Source organism: Monodon monoceros, unplaced genomic scaffold (assembly GCF_005190385.1).
Source record: "Monodon monoceros isolate NGI ecotype Baffin Bay Population unplaced genomic scaffold, NGI_Narwhal_1 Super_Scaffold_14, whole genome shotgun sequence".
Lineage (NCBI taxonomy): Eukaryota > Metazoa > Chordata > Mammalia > Artiodactyla > Monodontidae > Monodon > Monodon monoceros.
Window position 1 is genome coordinate 68,338,193 of NW_021703770.1, and position 16,402 is coordinate 68,354,594.

General features: G+C 41.5%; 1 protein-coding gene across 1 annotated transcript in view; it reads right to left on the reverse strand.

Moving 5' to 3' along the window:
- CLVS1 (clavesin 1) overlaps positions 1–16,402 on the reverse strand; it is a 225,284-nt gene that overhangs the window by 154,727 nt on the left and 54,155 nt on the right. The window lies entirely within an intron of this gene.

Below are 16,402 nucleotides of genomic sequence, written 5' to 3' on the forward strand. Positions count from 1 at the left end.
AACAAAAATCATATATGTGTGTGTGTGTTGTGTGTGTACTCTCCTTCCCGAGAAATCTTTATAGAAGAAAACTCTCCCCACTTGTATGAGGCTGAGACACAAACCCAGAGTGTTCCTGCCTGATGGAGTGATAGGACCTACAGAGATGGGCAGAGTAACCACGAAAGCTACTGGCTGCCAGAATATAGTCTTATATTCTGAAAGTTTTAAAAAAGTTTTAAAATTTACTTGCACTGATCAGAGTGAAAAAAAATAGTTGTTTTTTAAAAAACCTCACTTTTATTTACGATTAGAACAGATATATTCACTATATTACAAGATTTACTTCTTCCCAAAGTGCCAGTGAAAGTATACCATTTCACTTTGTATTTAAGGATATTATCCTTGTATTGTTTATCATAATACCATTCTACACTGCTTAAAATTTCTGTGTAAGAAAAACTGCCCTTTACCGAGTAGATGTGTCTTCACTGTGTTGGATCTTTTTGTTTCCAGGATCCAGATTATCTTTGCTCAGAGCCTTTGCTTGATAACTGTTAACCAGAGGCTTCTGTCATGGGTTTCTCTTCTTTCCTCACCCTGATTGAAATTGTTCTGATACTTGGCACGCTCTACTTACCCTCCATTTCAGCTTCTTGTATTTCTCAGCCGCCTATATATTTGTTTGCAGGGTTCCTCCATATCCCATTTGTGTATAAGTAGCCAATGCCAAGGGTTCAAGTGTAGTCTGCTCATCTGCTCACAAGCATCTTTCCTGGTCCCTGACCTCATGCCTGACATTCCTAAGTCAGTTAACTCATTTCCATACTGCCTTAAAGGACCCTGTTAATGTTGGATTTGCTGTGGTCTAGGTTCGGTTAATGGGAAGGTGCTTTCTGTGGCTGGCTAGTGACCGATGAAGGTTGTATCCATGTGGGAGTGCACTAAAGTCTAAGAGTCCAGGCAGATGGGATAATACCCAGAGAAATCTTGATATTTATAAGAGGGATGTTAGGATGATATTACAATGGTAAAATAGCACATTTCTAGACAATTGGATGTTTAAGGACTGGGTAATATATAAAGACTACGGTCAAATTGCAAAAGTAAAAATATTTTACTTAGCCATAAGGATAATTCATTCTCCTTATGTATGTTTTGTAATGTACATCTCTATTTATTTATTTATTTTTATAAATTTATTTATTTATTTATGGCTGCACTGGGTCTTCGTTGCAGCACACGGGTTTTCTCTAGTTGCGGCAAGCAGGGGCTACTCTTCATTTTGGTGCGCGGGCATCTCATTGCGATGGCTTCTCTTGTTGCAGAGCACGGGCTCTAGGCACACGGGCTTCAGTAGTTGTGGCTCGAAGGCTCTAGAGCGCAGGCTCGGTAGTTGTGGTGCACGGGCTTCGTTGCTCCGCGGCATGTAGGCTCTTCCCAGACCAGGGCTCAAACCCATGTCTCCTGCATTGGCAGGCGGATACTTAACCACTGCGCCACCAGGGAAGCCCTCAATTTATTATTATAAGAGATTGTCACTGATATTTTTACTATCTAATATGCATGCCCATGTTGAAGTTTTAGAGTTTGTATTAGTCAGGATAGGCTAGGTAATGCTGAAAGAACAAATGAACTCTACAGTGCCAGTGGCTTCCCACAGCAGTGTCTTCTTCCTTGTTTATACTTGTTTGGGGGCTGGGGGGAAGAGGAGCTGTGTTGCATCTAGTCACCTAAGGGCCAGGTGAGGAATTGGCACAGCAGGGAAGAACAATGCGTGGAGAACTTAGACCTGCTTGAAAGTAACACACATCTTTTCTGCTCACAGCCCATTGGCCAGAACAAGTCACATGGCCCTGCCTATATAAAAGGGAGCTGGGAAATGTGTACAAGCACAGGGATATTTGATGAGCAGTCAATATTTATACAACAGTCTACCCTTGTGGTTACCAAAAATGTCTTAACACACATAGAACATACTCAACCCATCTCCGAAGATTAATTTATTCACTACATCTAGCTCCAAGTTTCAGATCTCTAGGTTTTAAGGAGTTGTCTTATCCAGATGTGATCCTCTGTCCTAAAGATGTATTAAAATGCAAATAATTTGCAACCCATCTGCCAACATACCCAACATGTAACAGTAAGAGAGGGACAGGGTAACCACAACAAACACTCCCGTTTAGAAGGGGAAGGATGGGAGGATACCTGGCAGTCACTGAGCCCAGTAATTCTGAAATCACACTGAACGGGTGCGGCCAAGACCTCCTACACTGGGGTTTAGAGGGTTTTTTTGATTAGAGTCTTACTCTGGTCTCTGGGAAAAGCTTCTTATTCCTTTGTTCTCTGTGACGCCTGGCACCACATCTGAAAGATTGCTGTTTTTTCCATTATACACCTTGGCTGCATCCAAAATGGGAATTACAGAATATGCCCTTAGTTGAAATTGAATTTCCAATTTTAGTTTCAATTTCTGTTTCACTTGGGTCACAGCAAACATCCAGTTCTTTGAGTAGCAGTATGCACTCAAGAAACCACACGACCACATAGTTAAACATTTATAAATTCCAGCATTTATTTCCTCCAAAGTCTAAATGAGTAAGCAAGCTAAAAAGGTGGTAAAGTGGTTTACAAACTGTGTCTCTGAATTGGTCAGTTTTTCTCTGTCTTGACCACTACCAGATATCTTCTGCTTGTTGTCATTTCAAGGGTTCTTGGAGAGATTCAGGGAACCAATGTCACAGGTTGCTCCATCACTGCTGTGGCAGGTTGGGTGTATCTTCCAACTGGGACCTGGACGGTATCGATATACCTAACATTCCATTGATTCAAGGTTATAACATTCAGTGTTGCATCCTTAAACTGGAGTGTTCATAGATCATTGTATTCTAATCTGTCCTGGGCAAGGTGACCATATGCTCATCAAAGTATCCCATTTCCTTTGGAGTGACGCGGGAAAACTTAGGATCAAATTAAGTTCACATCCAGTCAATTTTGCATGTAAGGCAGGTGTGAGCAAGTGGTTACAAACAAGATGAGGCATCCTTTACAATATTTTGGAAGATATATACTTCAACCTCCTCAGGGGATACAGTTTTTCAGACCATTACCTTACATAGGGGTACGAGGGGGGCACACAAGTTATTTCAGTTCTCTAAGGCTCATGAATTTTTTATTCCAAGTTCATAGGTTTTTTGAAAGTATCATTCTCTGAATACTTTAGAGGTGCATTGTCTGGCTTAATCGGTTTCATATTATAATATCCACAGTATAGTTCTTTGGAGACATAGACTTCAGAGCTGCTATATTTATTTGCTTTTTTACCCCCTCAATATATTTTTTACCTCTCAGTATATTTGAGCCTCTCTGGAGTAGTAAGTGGTAAAGCCAGATCCTTTATCTGATCTTTTTCGGGAAAAAGTCTAAACCATTGAGAGGTTTTAAGTAACCATGAAGTAACATCCTTAATCTGATTCTTGCCAAAAATATCTGTTTTAATGGACTTTTCCTCAAGTTCTTTCTTAATTTTAACTCTTTCTTTGGGAGTAAAAATCAATCAGCTATTCCAACATGGTAAAGTGTTGGATTTCTAGAAGTCTCTATCTCCTTGTATTTCTACTTATAAAACCAGTCATCCTTTTCTTTCTCTCTTTACTATCTTGTAAAACACAACAAATAATAACCAAGACATTCTACCACAAACACTTTGTTTTTCACTCACTTTCCCCTAGAAATGTGAGTTCTTTAAATATGCGAACTTACTAAGTTATTGCAGTGACAGTTTTGCCAAATGTTTTACCACTGCATAACACGGGTTACGCTCCTTACCTTTGATATCAGACGCCTAACCACATATTGCCAACCACTAAGTCAACACTGCACAATTTATTTTTTAATACAGCACTTCACTTCCAGGAGATGGTAGGCTATGCTTCAGTGATAAGTAAATTCAAAGAGCTCAGAGTCTTCATACAACAAAATCTGATTTCTCATGCTGGAGGCTCAGGGCTGGTTGACAGGCAGATGGGATGCAGGGGAGATTGAAGGGCTCTGCTCCTCAAAGTCAGACTTAGGGAAGTCCCATCATCTGGAAGGCCATCATGACAGGAAGAACGGGTCCATGAGAATTCACATTTACTCTTCCTGCTCTGACCTAGAAGTGACATGTGTCATTTCTACTCATAGCCCATGGACCAGAATAAGTTGTCTGCTCCTACTTGAATGCATGGAGCTGGGAACAAGGGAGGGAGTAGTTGACGCGCAGTAGGATTTAATAGGGAAGCAAACCTAAGCTCATGTCCATGCTTGAGAGACTAAAAACAAAGACCTAACAATGCATCATTATACTCATACTCATCGGAGGGAATCATCACGCAGGATCAAACAGTAGGAAGTGCTCAAGGTTGGAAATTCTTGACAGAAAGAGTAAAGTAATTCAACCTGTAGAGAATGTCTACTATGTTTCAAACAAGGAAGCATAACCACTACTATCAGAATTATTACTCTCTATGACTGGAAAACAAAAGAACTCAGTAATCAACATCAGTATGATTGAAGAAAGAGCATGAGATTTGGAGTTCAAAGGCTTTGGTTCAAGTCTCTGCTTCTTACTAGCTGTGGGATCTCAGGCGAATTACTATAGTAAACACAGGTTTTCTGTCTGGACTATATACCTTTGTAGAAACTCCTCTTCCCCCACTATCTAAAATTCCTGTCCAGACCATGACATGGGCGGACACGTGACAATTTGATTAATTGTTGCTGTAGAGTGCCACAATGGGTAAACAAAGTAGGAGGAAATGAAGCCCATGAGAGTTTGAAAACCTCTGGAGAGTATATCATTTTGTGGCATCGCTGGCGGCAGATCTCCTGCCCCCGCCCCCCCCCGCCCCTCTTCCCGTTCGCCCTCAACAATGTTTTAGATCCTCTTCATCCTTCCAAGCCCGTCTCTTCCACAAAGCTTCGCCGGAGACCGGGCTCCCGGCATTGCTGTGATAGGCTTCCCGGCATTGCCATGAGCTGGGTGGACGGTGCCATGACTCTGGTTGTAGTCCTTTTAAGTACTGGGAAGACTCAGAGAAGAAAGGTCTAGCCTGAGAGGCAATATCTTGAGACCATTTATTGTCTTCCAGAGGGAAAGGAGCTCAAGCAGGAAAGTCACAGTTTGGTGACTTCAGACTGTCTCAAGACTGTCTGCTCCTTGGGGTCAAAATGGATGTCGAATTCATCTTTGTTTCCCAAGGCACCTGGCACAGGAAGAAGTCATCCAGAGAGTCATGAGGACACTCAGGCAGCCTCTGGAGAGGCCCGTGTGGGAAGAAACTGAGGCCTCCCATGAGCTACAAGCACCACCTTCCCAGCCTGTGACTGCACCACCTTGGAAGCAGATCTTCCAGCTCCAGTCACTTCTGATGACTGTGGCCCTGGTGACATCTCGGCCGTAGCCTCATGGGACGCCCTGGGCCAGAATCACCCGGCTGAGCAGTTCCCAGAATAATGAACTGCACAAACAATATCATGATGGTTATGGAGTTTCTTGTACATAAGAATGGCCTGGGGACTTTCCTGGTGGCACAGTGGTTAAGAATCAGCCTGCCGGTGTAGGGGACACGGGTTTGAGCCCTGGTCTTGGAAGATCCCACATGCCTTGGAGCAACTAAGCCCGTGCGCCACAACTACTGAGCCTGCGCTCTAGAGCCCGCAAGCCACAACTACTGAAGCCCACGTGCCTAGAGCCCATGCTCTGCAACGAGAAGTCACCGCAATGAGAAGCCTGCACACCTCAATGAAGAGTAGCCCCCACTCGCCACAACTAGAGAAAGCCCGTATGCAGCAATGAAGACCCAACACAGCCAAAAATATAAATTAATTAATTAATTTTTAAAAAAGAACGGCCTGGCAGAGAGTGGCGTCTATATTAATGCTTTCTGCAGGTGCTTGCATCCATGTCATCAGAGCCTCCTTGCCTTCATGGGGCTCCGGTTGTAATATATGTTGTCCATGTTGCCACAAAGCAGCCTAAAGCTTCCCATGACTTTACACCAGCATATGAGGCTGAGAATGTTTGGAAAGGTGCCCAGGGTGCCAGCTATGACAGCAGAGTAGAAAGAGGATCCCTGGATTTCCCAGGCAGATGTACCAGACTTGGTGCTGTGCCCTTTTCTCAAGCTTACCACTGCGTGTGGACTGCTTTTGAATCCTTTTCTGAGGATGACACTGCCAATCCCGTGTGCACTACAGATGCGGGAATCGTATTCAAGGACTGTTAGTTGGACTGTGTTTTACATTGGTTTCACTGACCATATCCCATCAGACAATGGTGCCAATTTTAAAGCAGAAAGTACCCTGCTGTAGGGAACTTCACATGACGTTCCATGGACCATTCACTCCCTGAGTCACACCAGGGAGTTAGGTGTCACTGAAAGATGGCTTGGATTCTCAAAGAAAAAGCGTGAAAAGCAATGGAGAGTCGATGCTCAGCTTCTAGTGGAGGTCATGGTTAAGTCTGTCAGGCTGAGCTCTAAGGTGGCATTTCCCCAGCAAGTACCTCTCATTTAAGTAGAATGTTTAATTATGAGATTGAGGAAAGGAGGAGGAGATCCAGATTCAGAATTCAGAAGGAAATGACTACTGGGCTGGTAACTCCTTCTGTATTAGGGTTCTCCAGAGAAACATTACCAATAGGTTATACATGTATATACACACATACATACTTATATCTGTATCTATATCTATGTATCTATCTCTGTCTCTATCTCTATATGTATACTTCGCGGCCTTTGGCTGAGCAGGAGTGGGGGCAATGCACGTCCACACCCCTCCTACTTCACCACTGCCGGAGCCCTTGACCTCAGTCCCTGACAATGTCACTCTTTGTCCGGGGTGGTGTAACCGACTGCTGCTCTGGGGATGGAAATGTCACGCTTGCGCATGTTTTCTGTGTGTGTCTGCATGTTGTAATTGGGCAAATAAATGCTCACTCCAAACTAGTGGTGTATTTCTCGAAGTTTTATACTATTTTTGTGATACTGAAGTATTTGCTTTAATTCTAAATAAAAATTTATATTTAAGAAAAAAAAGAAAACCTTTGGAAAGAGAGTCCTATGGGTCGCATTTCCTGTTCCAAGGTTTTGATTCCCAAAACTCTTCCCTCAACTGTTTGAGCCACATGAACTAGCCCATCAAGTTCATTTGAATGGAATTTGAATTTTCATCTTTGCTATTAAGTAGTTCTGGTTAATCCTACTGATTTCTTTGAAAGAGTTTGAGGAGACCTTACTACTCAGACCATAATTTCTCTATGAAACCTGGTCCTATGAGAAACGTCTGCTTCCCTGAAAATTGGCCCCCTTAGTGAATGCCCAACCTTAGGAGGAGAAAATAAGAAGTACTAGTGAGTTTAACTGGCATTACCCATACTAGGATTTGCCTATGAGACTTCTTACCATTTAGCCAGATTACTTTGGGGAATCCCAAACTTCTCCACACACGTCTCCTCTTTGTTAGGGCAAAAATCAGCAGTTGAGTATTAGAAATTATACACCTTAATTCCCACCAAACCTCTGCAAAATGTAAGTGTCTTTTAGAGAGAGGTTATTCATTATGTCATAATAACTATGTGTGTCTTTCACATTGCAAGGAATAGATCCACACTTCATTTACTTCATCAGGTGGGAGCTTATTATAAGTATACACAGTTTATAATAATAATAATAATAGCTAAAATTTATTAAGCTTTTACTATATATAAGCAATACAGTAAGGAGTTTACCAGCAATATGTCACTGAATCCTCACAGCAATCCCATGACGGGGGTATTTTATTGCCCTCTTTTTACCAGGGAAACTGAGTCACAGAGAGTTTAAGCACACGGTTGAATTATTTGGGCAGCTGGGGACACAACCCATGTCTGTTCCCAAGCCCAATGCTCTTAACCACTCTTCTATGGTACTATGTGAATCCCACAAGAATTAGGGGATGGGGCCTCTTGGAGAACTAAAAAGTGTCACATCTCAGTGTCGCCCCTGCGGTCTCTTAAGCAGCTTCTCTCTTGGCTTCTCCATCCACTCCCTCTGCTTCTACCAGTCACTTCTTTCTCTCTTCTCCTTCTCATCTCATGACTTCTGCTACTTATACTTTATGCCTACTGAGATTTTCTCTGTGTGTTGCATTCAGACTTTCATAGAACCACAATCTGACTGGCTTAGTCATTATCAATTGAGGAGTGTCCTCTCAGGTAAAATTCTTTCATAGGCAGCATGATAAGCTGTCCCATTGCTAGCCGCCTTTTGCTCAGGACCAGCCCTGTTCTAATTGGTCGTGGCCAGGGTGATAGCAGGGTGACATAATTGTAATGGAACACACATAGATACTCTTCTCAAAGGAGAACATGAAAGGTGTTCAGAACTTCATGGCTTATTAGTTATTTGTTGCTACATGTTCGTGTACGTCTTTGCAAGTTTTAGTAACTAAAAAATAGGCAAACCAGTCACTTATTTGGCAAGTTTCTCAGGGTTTGAGATGTAGGATCAGTATGTTTTTAGGAGTGGAATATCATAAGTGTCTGGAGTCAGGAGAGCAGGTGGGAATTACAGGGGATCAGTGGATGCCTTGGAGAGACAGGATGCAGCAAGAGGACCTTGAATATCCGGTGGGATGGGGTTGGAAGTACGGCAGACACGCAGAAAGGGATGAACTAGTAAATGGAAGGACACCCTTGCATTAGTCTGCTGGGGCTAATAACAGGGTATCCCAGACTGGGTAGCTTAAACAACAGACATTCATTTTCCCACAGTTCTGGAGGCTGGAAGTCTGAGATCAAGATGTCTGCAGGGTTGGTTTCTGGTGAGGCCTCTCTCCTTGGCTGCAGACAACTGCCTTCTCGCTACTTCCATGCACATTTGTAGTCTCTTTCTCTTCTTATAAGGACCCCAGTCCTACCAGATTAGAACCCTATCCTTGTGACCTCATTTAACACTATCTCTATGAAGGCTCTATCTTCAGTACAATCATAGGCGGGTACAGCTTCAACATATGAATTTAGGGGGAGATACATTTCGGTTGGTAACACCACCAAACTCTTTCCCTTACCCTTTGGGTCATGAACAGCCCTGTACTCACCCTACTCATTCTTATACAGTCCAACAATTCATGCCTTATTTCAGGAGTGAAGGAAGAACCACATTTCTTTGATGTTTTCTAGAAATTTTTTGTAATGATGCTGTTTATTCTGCTCAAGAGAAAGAAACTGTTTAGAATAAATGGACAAATCCAAGTCTCTGGGTTTAGTCTGGGGAGCCTTTCTAATTGTCTCCAAGACTGAAAAGCACATGCATGTCTCAAGCGAGGTTTAATGAAAGAAGACTGAAATGTACATGTGCATGTTGGTCATAAATAACTGCTTATGAGGCAAGAGTATTTTAAAGTATGTGATAAAAATTACTCCAAAACCTCTATTTTTTGAACTCTTATATTTGCAAATAAGGGGCTTTGTTGCCATTAGTGAAGGTGCAGGGAAATTCATCCCTAGTGTCTTTAAGAAATACCTTAAAAAAAGAAAAGAAACACCTTAAAGTATTTTTACTTTAAACTGTGATATTCATTAATGCAGGTGTTTACTGATCTTACTATGTTCATTTATTTTTGTTTCTATTTCAATATAAAACTCATGATAAAATAGCTCTTCAATACCAAAAGTCAACAATATGATTTTTTAAATTGGATTCAGCAGAAACTGGATATCATTTTGAATTCCAAAAGAAAAATTCTAATACAAGGGATAAACTTAAGCAAGTGTGTATTTAATTGGGTTCGTTATTTATTTAGCATATTGAAACTATCCATTTAATTTAAAAATTAATCCTTTTGCCCCATGCTTTGAATAATACGATTAATAATATGTACAGAAAATATTTAAGTATGTTGACTTCTTATCCTATTTAAAATAAGATATTTAAAATTCACTTTTGTCTTCTATTCATGTAATTTTATGCCTTCATGACAAATACTATCATGCTAGATGAGGCTTCATTTCTTCTAATAAAAATTAAGCAATTTCAAAGTTATTAGTATTATTTCTGAAATTCACAGTAACCTTACCAAAAATTTTATTGAGACTCAGAAAGTGGGTTAAGTATCTACTGGGTTCTAAACTCACTGTGTTTAACATATATATTATAGACACATATCATAAATAAATAACCAACCATTCAACTTACATATGTATATCTTATTGGACTGATATTTCAAATTTATATCCTTGTGATACAGTTACAGTTTACATCCTTCCAGTTCCTCAAGGGTTTCAGTGGATATCTTAGAGTTATGGTTTGGGAAATTAGTGCTACAAATCGGCTCTAAATGGATTCCAGCCACTGTGAGTTCCCCTTTCTGCAAAATTGGAATAGCTGCGGAATGATTTCTGCAGATCTTTTCAGCAACCACAAGAGTTTGGTTTCTAAATTTGCAAGTCATTCTTTGGGAAGACCATAAGGAAAAAGAGAACTGGTCCTTGAGAATAGGAAAGAAGCAAAGGGAAAGGTAGAAAGGAGCAGAGTTTTTGCATGAAGACGTGGGAGAAATGAGGAAACTAAGGCACATCTGGGCCAAAAGCTGGAGGTGGGCTGCAGAAGAGGAGATGGCTTTGAATAAGAAGTCCTGTGGGCAGAGCTGTGTTGTAAGAAGGAAGGAGACTGGGGTTAGGAAACACAATTCAGGTTTTTCAAGCCCCACTTTTCTTCATCCCAAATGTAACCTATATGACCTGCATCACAAATTCTAAATGTCATAGGGTCACCAGTCTCCTATGTTACTTAAATATGTCTCCCAAAACCTTGTCAGCAGGAAGTCCCCGCTTCCCCCAGGTTAACCAGCCCCCCAGGTTAACCCAGTCCGAAGGGATGGTGCTGGCCCCGGCCCACCCCACCCCAAGAGTTACGGTGCAGTTTGATTGGCTGCCCAGGCGTGTTTCTCACAGCCATATTCTATCTCTGGGAACCAGTTCCTACACCAGTGGTGCAAGTCCTGTCAGGGAGGGTGCCTGACCCATCACTGTGGCCTCTGTCCCAAGCAGGGCTGCCTGTGCTCCACTGCTCAGCACCAGCCTGACCCACAGGCCCCAGGAGCATGGGATTAGGCTGGAGACAAGCACCCTTGTGGTCCAGGGAAAAGACACCTTTAGTGATTCCAAGATGATCTCCTCTTCTGAAGGAGACCCTCTAAGTCATTCCAAGGGGCCTAGTCCTAAGCTTGTGGGAGTTGGAGGAGGGAAGTTGCCTTCAGTAATTTCAAGGCTCCTGCATATATGTATATGCGTGTATATACATAGATACATAGGTAGATAGATAGATATAAATATGTACATATGTAAAATCTCTGATGACATCCAGCACCACATATAACCAAAGTAGTCTGTGGTACTAACACTACCAGAGAACTTGGAAAGTTGTGTCCAACACTTCTAGGTTATAAAAGCAGAGACACTTTGAACATCTGCTTTGAAGACAGGACATACGAAAAAAATGTTCACAAAAAGAAGACAAATTTACAAGGACCTTTTTGAAATCGTAGTGGAGGTTGAGCCTAAATGTCTTCTAGGAACCCAGGACTGGGTTAGTGCAACAGTCCATGTGATTGCTATTTAGTAAGTGTACAATGACACAGTCTTTGCTTACTGGGTTGTCTTTATTGGTTTGTTCAGTGGACATATGAAGATTCATGAGAGACGAGGCCATTTGTTTTTGCACACCACTATGTCGATCAATAAATACTTGTTGGATAAATGAGTTTACCTAAGACCTTGTAAATTCCCTCTAATTCCCCGTAAGAGCTTGACATTCCCCCCACATGGAGCTGTTGTGAAGAACAAATGAAGCAATATATGTAAAGCACATAGCAGGAGCTAACATTTATGGGAGCTGAAAGTGGGAATCAAATAAAAGAAGAGGCATCTCCCCACCCATAGATCACCCCCTTGTACATACACCCTTGGCTGTGTTCTGTATCATGAAGGGCCTCATGGACCCATATGTGGGCATCCCACACAGCAAAGCTCATCCAGCCTCACCCCACAACCAACAGCACGGGCATGCTCAGGAAGGAGGAACTTGGAACAGGTCCACACAAGCCCCAGGTGCAGGTTTGGGGCCATTTGGGCAGGGGATTCTTTCATTCCGGGTACTTGGGACATGGAGGGGGGGTGGGTGCAGACTCTGGGTGGACATGTCCCTGGGCACCAATGAGCATTTCATCCCACGGGGATGCTATGCACATGACCAGGGCAAAAGCTCCCATTACCCAGATCTACGGGCAATGTTGGTGCTTCTAGAACACACCTGGTACATAGTAAATGCTCTATCAGTGGGGAGAAGGAGGGAGAGAGACGGAGAGCAAGAGATTGAGTGAGAGAGAGACAGAGAAAGTCAGAGAGACAGAGGGACTCCTGAGCCAGCAAGACCAGACTTCAATCAGATTGAAGAGACTGACAGATACAAAGTAAAAATATGGGTAATGAGGAGTTTAGTCTGTTATGGTGGAATTAAAAAAGGAGAATCTACAAGACAAATCAGTATGGCCACAGATCACTCAAGCATCAAAGAGGTGGCAAAGGTAAGGAACAAGACACCAGAGGAAGGGGACAACTTGGTAGGGGATAGAGAAAACATCAGAGGTCAATGGGAGCCACTCAGCCCCCTGATATGCTTGGGTCATGGATCTAAGCCCGCTTCCCTTCCCTTGAGGGCACCATTCCCTCCATAAGGTGGCCTCCCCGATTCTTCCAGCTCAACCATTGTGTCTCTTTTCTATGTTTCAATGTATTAACTAAAACGTGGAGTTTTAAGAAAGCAGGCTCCTGGGCTTCCCTGGTGGCGCAGTGGTTAAGAGTCCGCCCGCCGATGCAGGGGACACGGGTTCGTGCCCCGGTCCGGGAAGATCCCACATGCCGCGGAGCGGCTGGGCCCATGAGCCATGGCCTCTGAGCCTGCGTGTCCGGAGCCTGTGCTCCGCAAAAAAAAAAAAAGCAAGCTCCTTCACAGACAGTTATTATCTGGTGTGGTTTTGCTCATTCGTTTTTTTCTCTTTCTTTTAATAATATCACATATACTGTGTTAGGTGCCAGGACTACAAAACTGATTAAGGCATAATTCCTTGTCCTTGAGGTGCGAAGGGGCAGATGAGGGAGCTGAATATGTGAGCAAACGGTTATAGTGCATAGAGCTGGATAGAGACAGGAAAAAATGCTGTAGAGCACGGGGATGGCTTAGAACTAAGAGTCCAGTTTAATCAAAATCTAAAAGCAAAAGAGAATATTTCCAGAAAGACAACTTTACTGGTGCATAAATGCAAGAGTTTTTCAAGCAGTCTTTCTAACTCATATAGATCTCCTGCTGGGACTGTTTGGGATGACCCCTCAGAAGACAAAAAAGGAGTAAACAAAAAAGAAGAGAAAGGTATTTTTTAATTTTTTAATACATTTTAAAATTTTTATTGAAATATAGTTGATTAGGGTTTGTTATAATGTGATAGTCTCAGATGTACAGCAAAGTGGTTCAATCGTACACATGTGTGTAAATATATATATATATTCTTTACACTCTCTTCCATTATAGATTATTACAAGATGTTGAGTATCGTTCCCTGTGCTATACAGTAAGATCCTTGTTGGTTTTCTATTTTATATATAGTAGTGCGTGTGTATTTTAATCTCAAACTCCTAATTTATCCCTCCCTCCACCTTTCCCCTTTGGTAACCAAAAGTTTGTTTTCTGTCTGTGAGTCTCTTTCTGTTTTGTAAGTAAGTTCATTTGTGTCATTTTTTTAGATTCCACATATACGGGATTATCATATGATGCTTGTCTTTCTCTGTCTGGCTTGCTTCACTCAGTATGATGCTCTCTAGGTCCATCCATGTTGCTGCAGTGTATTTTAATTACCAGTCTGAACCTTGCCCTTCATTCTGTGGTCACCTGCCCTAATTGTTAATGGCTTATTCTAAATGTCTTAGAAAACCACCAGAAGCATTGTTCTCTTAACGAATGTTTAGCTCTGAGTCAGAAAGTGCAAGGAGCCCAGAATTCCCCAAACTAAACCTTTCTCTGTTCCCTTTTATGTTCCTATTATGTAATCGTGGATCTTGCTTACTACCTTAATGGCATGACTGGTTAAGAAGCACAGTTGCCTCTTTCGCCTACCCCAATGATCTTTTTGAAATGAAGACGTATTGACATAAGGAAATCTTGCATGAGTAATATGATAGCTATGAGAAAATAATTTCTGAGCATGCCATAAGATTTTACTAATGTATGTTAATTTACTGGGTTGATCTTTTGAAGGATCAATGGCATTTTAAAGGCAAGCACCTTCTACAATTTTATTTGGAAATTTTGACTCTGCTTACAGAAAGAAATGCCATAACTTAATCACCTTTCACAGGCTGTTCCCTTCATTTTGCAAAATAAGCAATAAACCCTGTGTGTGTGTGTGTGTAGGGGAGGGTGTTGAGTATAAGACACAAAACCCAGCTTTCTCCTTCAGCTTGGTTAAATTACTCAACCTCCTGAACTAAGCTTCCTTTTCATAACTCCTTCTTCTAAACTACTTTTGTGATTTCATTCATAGATTTTTAGTTGGTTCTGACTTTAATCTCTCAGACTAATATAACCAAGGCTGAAGTACAAAGGATTCTAGATGGACAGTCAGGATGTGGGTGAGGTAACCCGCGTATGAAACACATTGCTCATCAGTTACCTTGAACAAATCACTCACCTCCACAGTTTTCTCATTTCCTTACTGTGAAAACTGGGTCACAGATCGAAATGCCTTGAGGTGCCAGGCGGGTAATACAAATGCGTGAATGGGTTCAGGGGTCGGGCAGTGTTGATGGTGGGAAGTGTGGTGGACAGATCAGCTTGCCTTTCCTAAAAGCATTCAAAACCAAAGTTAAAGAAATAAAAACAATCTGTAGGCCAGACGAAGTTTGGAGTTCTGCTGTTTGCAATCTCTGAGTTAGATAATAATTCTCTCCCTCTCCAGTTTTCGTAGGTCTGTAGTCTTTGTTTCTTTAGCTTCAAGTCAAGATCTCTCAGCATCAGATTCTCCCCAGATTACAAATTGGGCACCTTTGGAAACTTCATTAATTCTTTTCATCACCAGAGAGCCCTTCCATAAATTAACTTATTCGTTGCACTCTTTATGTATTACTCATTGATTGCAGTCTTGAAGCTGCCTGACAGCCTTATTCGTACTTGGAGAATTGAACAGAGTCTATAATATGAATTTTGAAGACATAAGACACTACAAGTGTTAATCAATTGAAGAAAGTAGCACCAAATTTTAAGTAAGTTTATCTGGAGAAAAAGGATGTGTTTTAAGCTAGTTTTAAGCCATCCAAGCTTAAAAAGAATCAGTGATTGTGTCCTCCTTTGCCATGATGTATCTTCAAAATGGAGATAAATTCTTAGGGCTTGAAAATCAGTAGCAGTGGGATGAATGAGGAAGGTAGCCATTTCCCTGCTTCAATGAAAACATTTCAGATTCGCTACATGTTAAAAGACACCCGGAAACAAACTGTAATGCGCTCACTAATCAGAATTTGGTTAAGATGGAGGAGGAGAAGAAAGCAAGAAGAGAAAAGCTTAAAGGAATTAAGTATGTCCTGGGTGAAGTGATTCACTGGGTAGAGAAATGGCATTATCAATAACTGTCAAGAAGATTTAAACTGAGAGAAATAGAGCCAATTTCAGCTGGAATAAAGGAACACATCAGTAATGTAAGGAAAATAAATTCAAAGAATGCTTAAACTAATCCAAGCAAATGGCAACAAAATAAAAATAGATTCTGTAAAAGAGTGGTGAAAGAAAAGCTCTTATGCCATTTTTTTAATCACCCATTGGCTGCTAGTGCAACACCAAGCACGATGAGGGTACTCAACAAATTACCTGATTGCCTGACACGTGAAATGTTTAAAATAAACCGAATGTTGCTTTTAAAAATTTTTATCCGGAATAATTAGCCATTTCTAATTCTTACAAGTTCAGAATGACTCTCTTATCACCAGAACAGCTGGTGTCAGCATTTTTTATTGTGCTGAGTAACCACCAGGGCCCATGAATGGCAGAGTCTCTTTCCATGATCAACCCACCAATAAAGAGTTAATTGACGCCCTTTTCCATGCCCGGTCCTGAGATAGATTCCTTAAGATGAGCAGAATTTTCTTAAATAAATTAACTCAAAATGACAATACAGTTATGATAAAATGAAGCATATTTTATGGGTCTTGAAACATAATCATACCAACTTGCAAAGCTCGTTTGTTATGCAGGTAAGAAGGCAACAGACCCAAATTAGCTATGTACCTCAGTCATGATTATCATTTAATATATTTGCAATTAAGCAGGATGCTTAGGTTAGTCACGAGAAGAGGAAA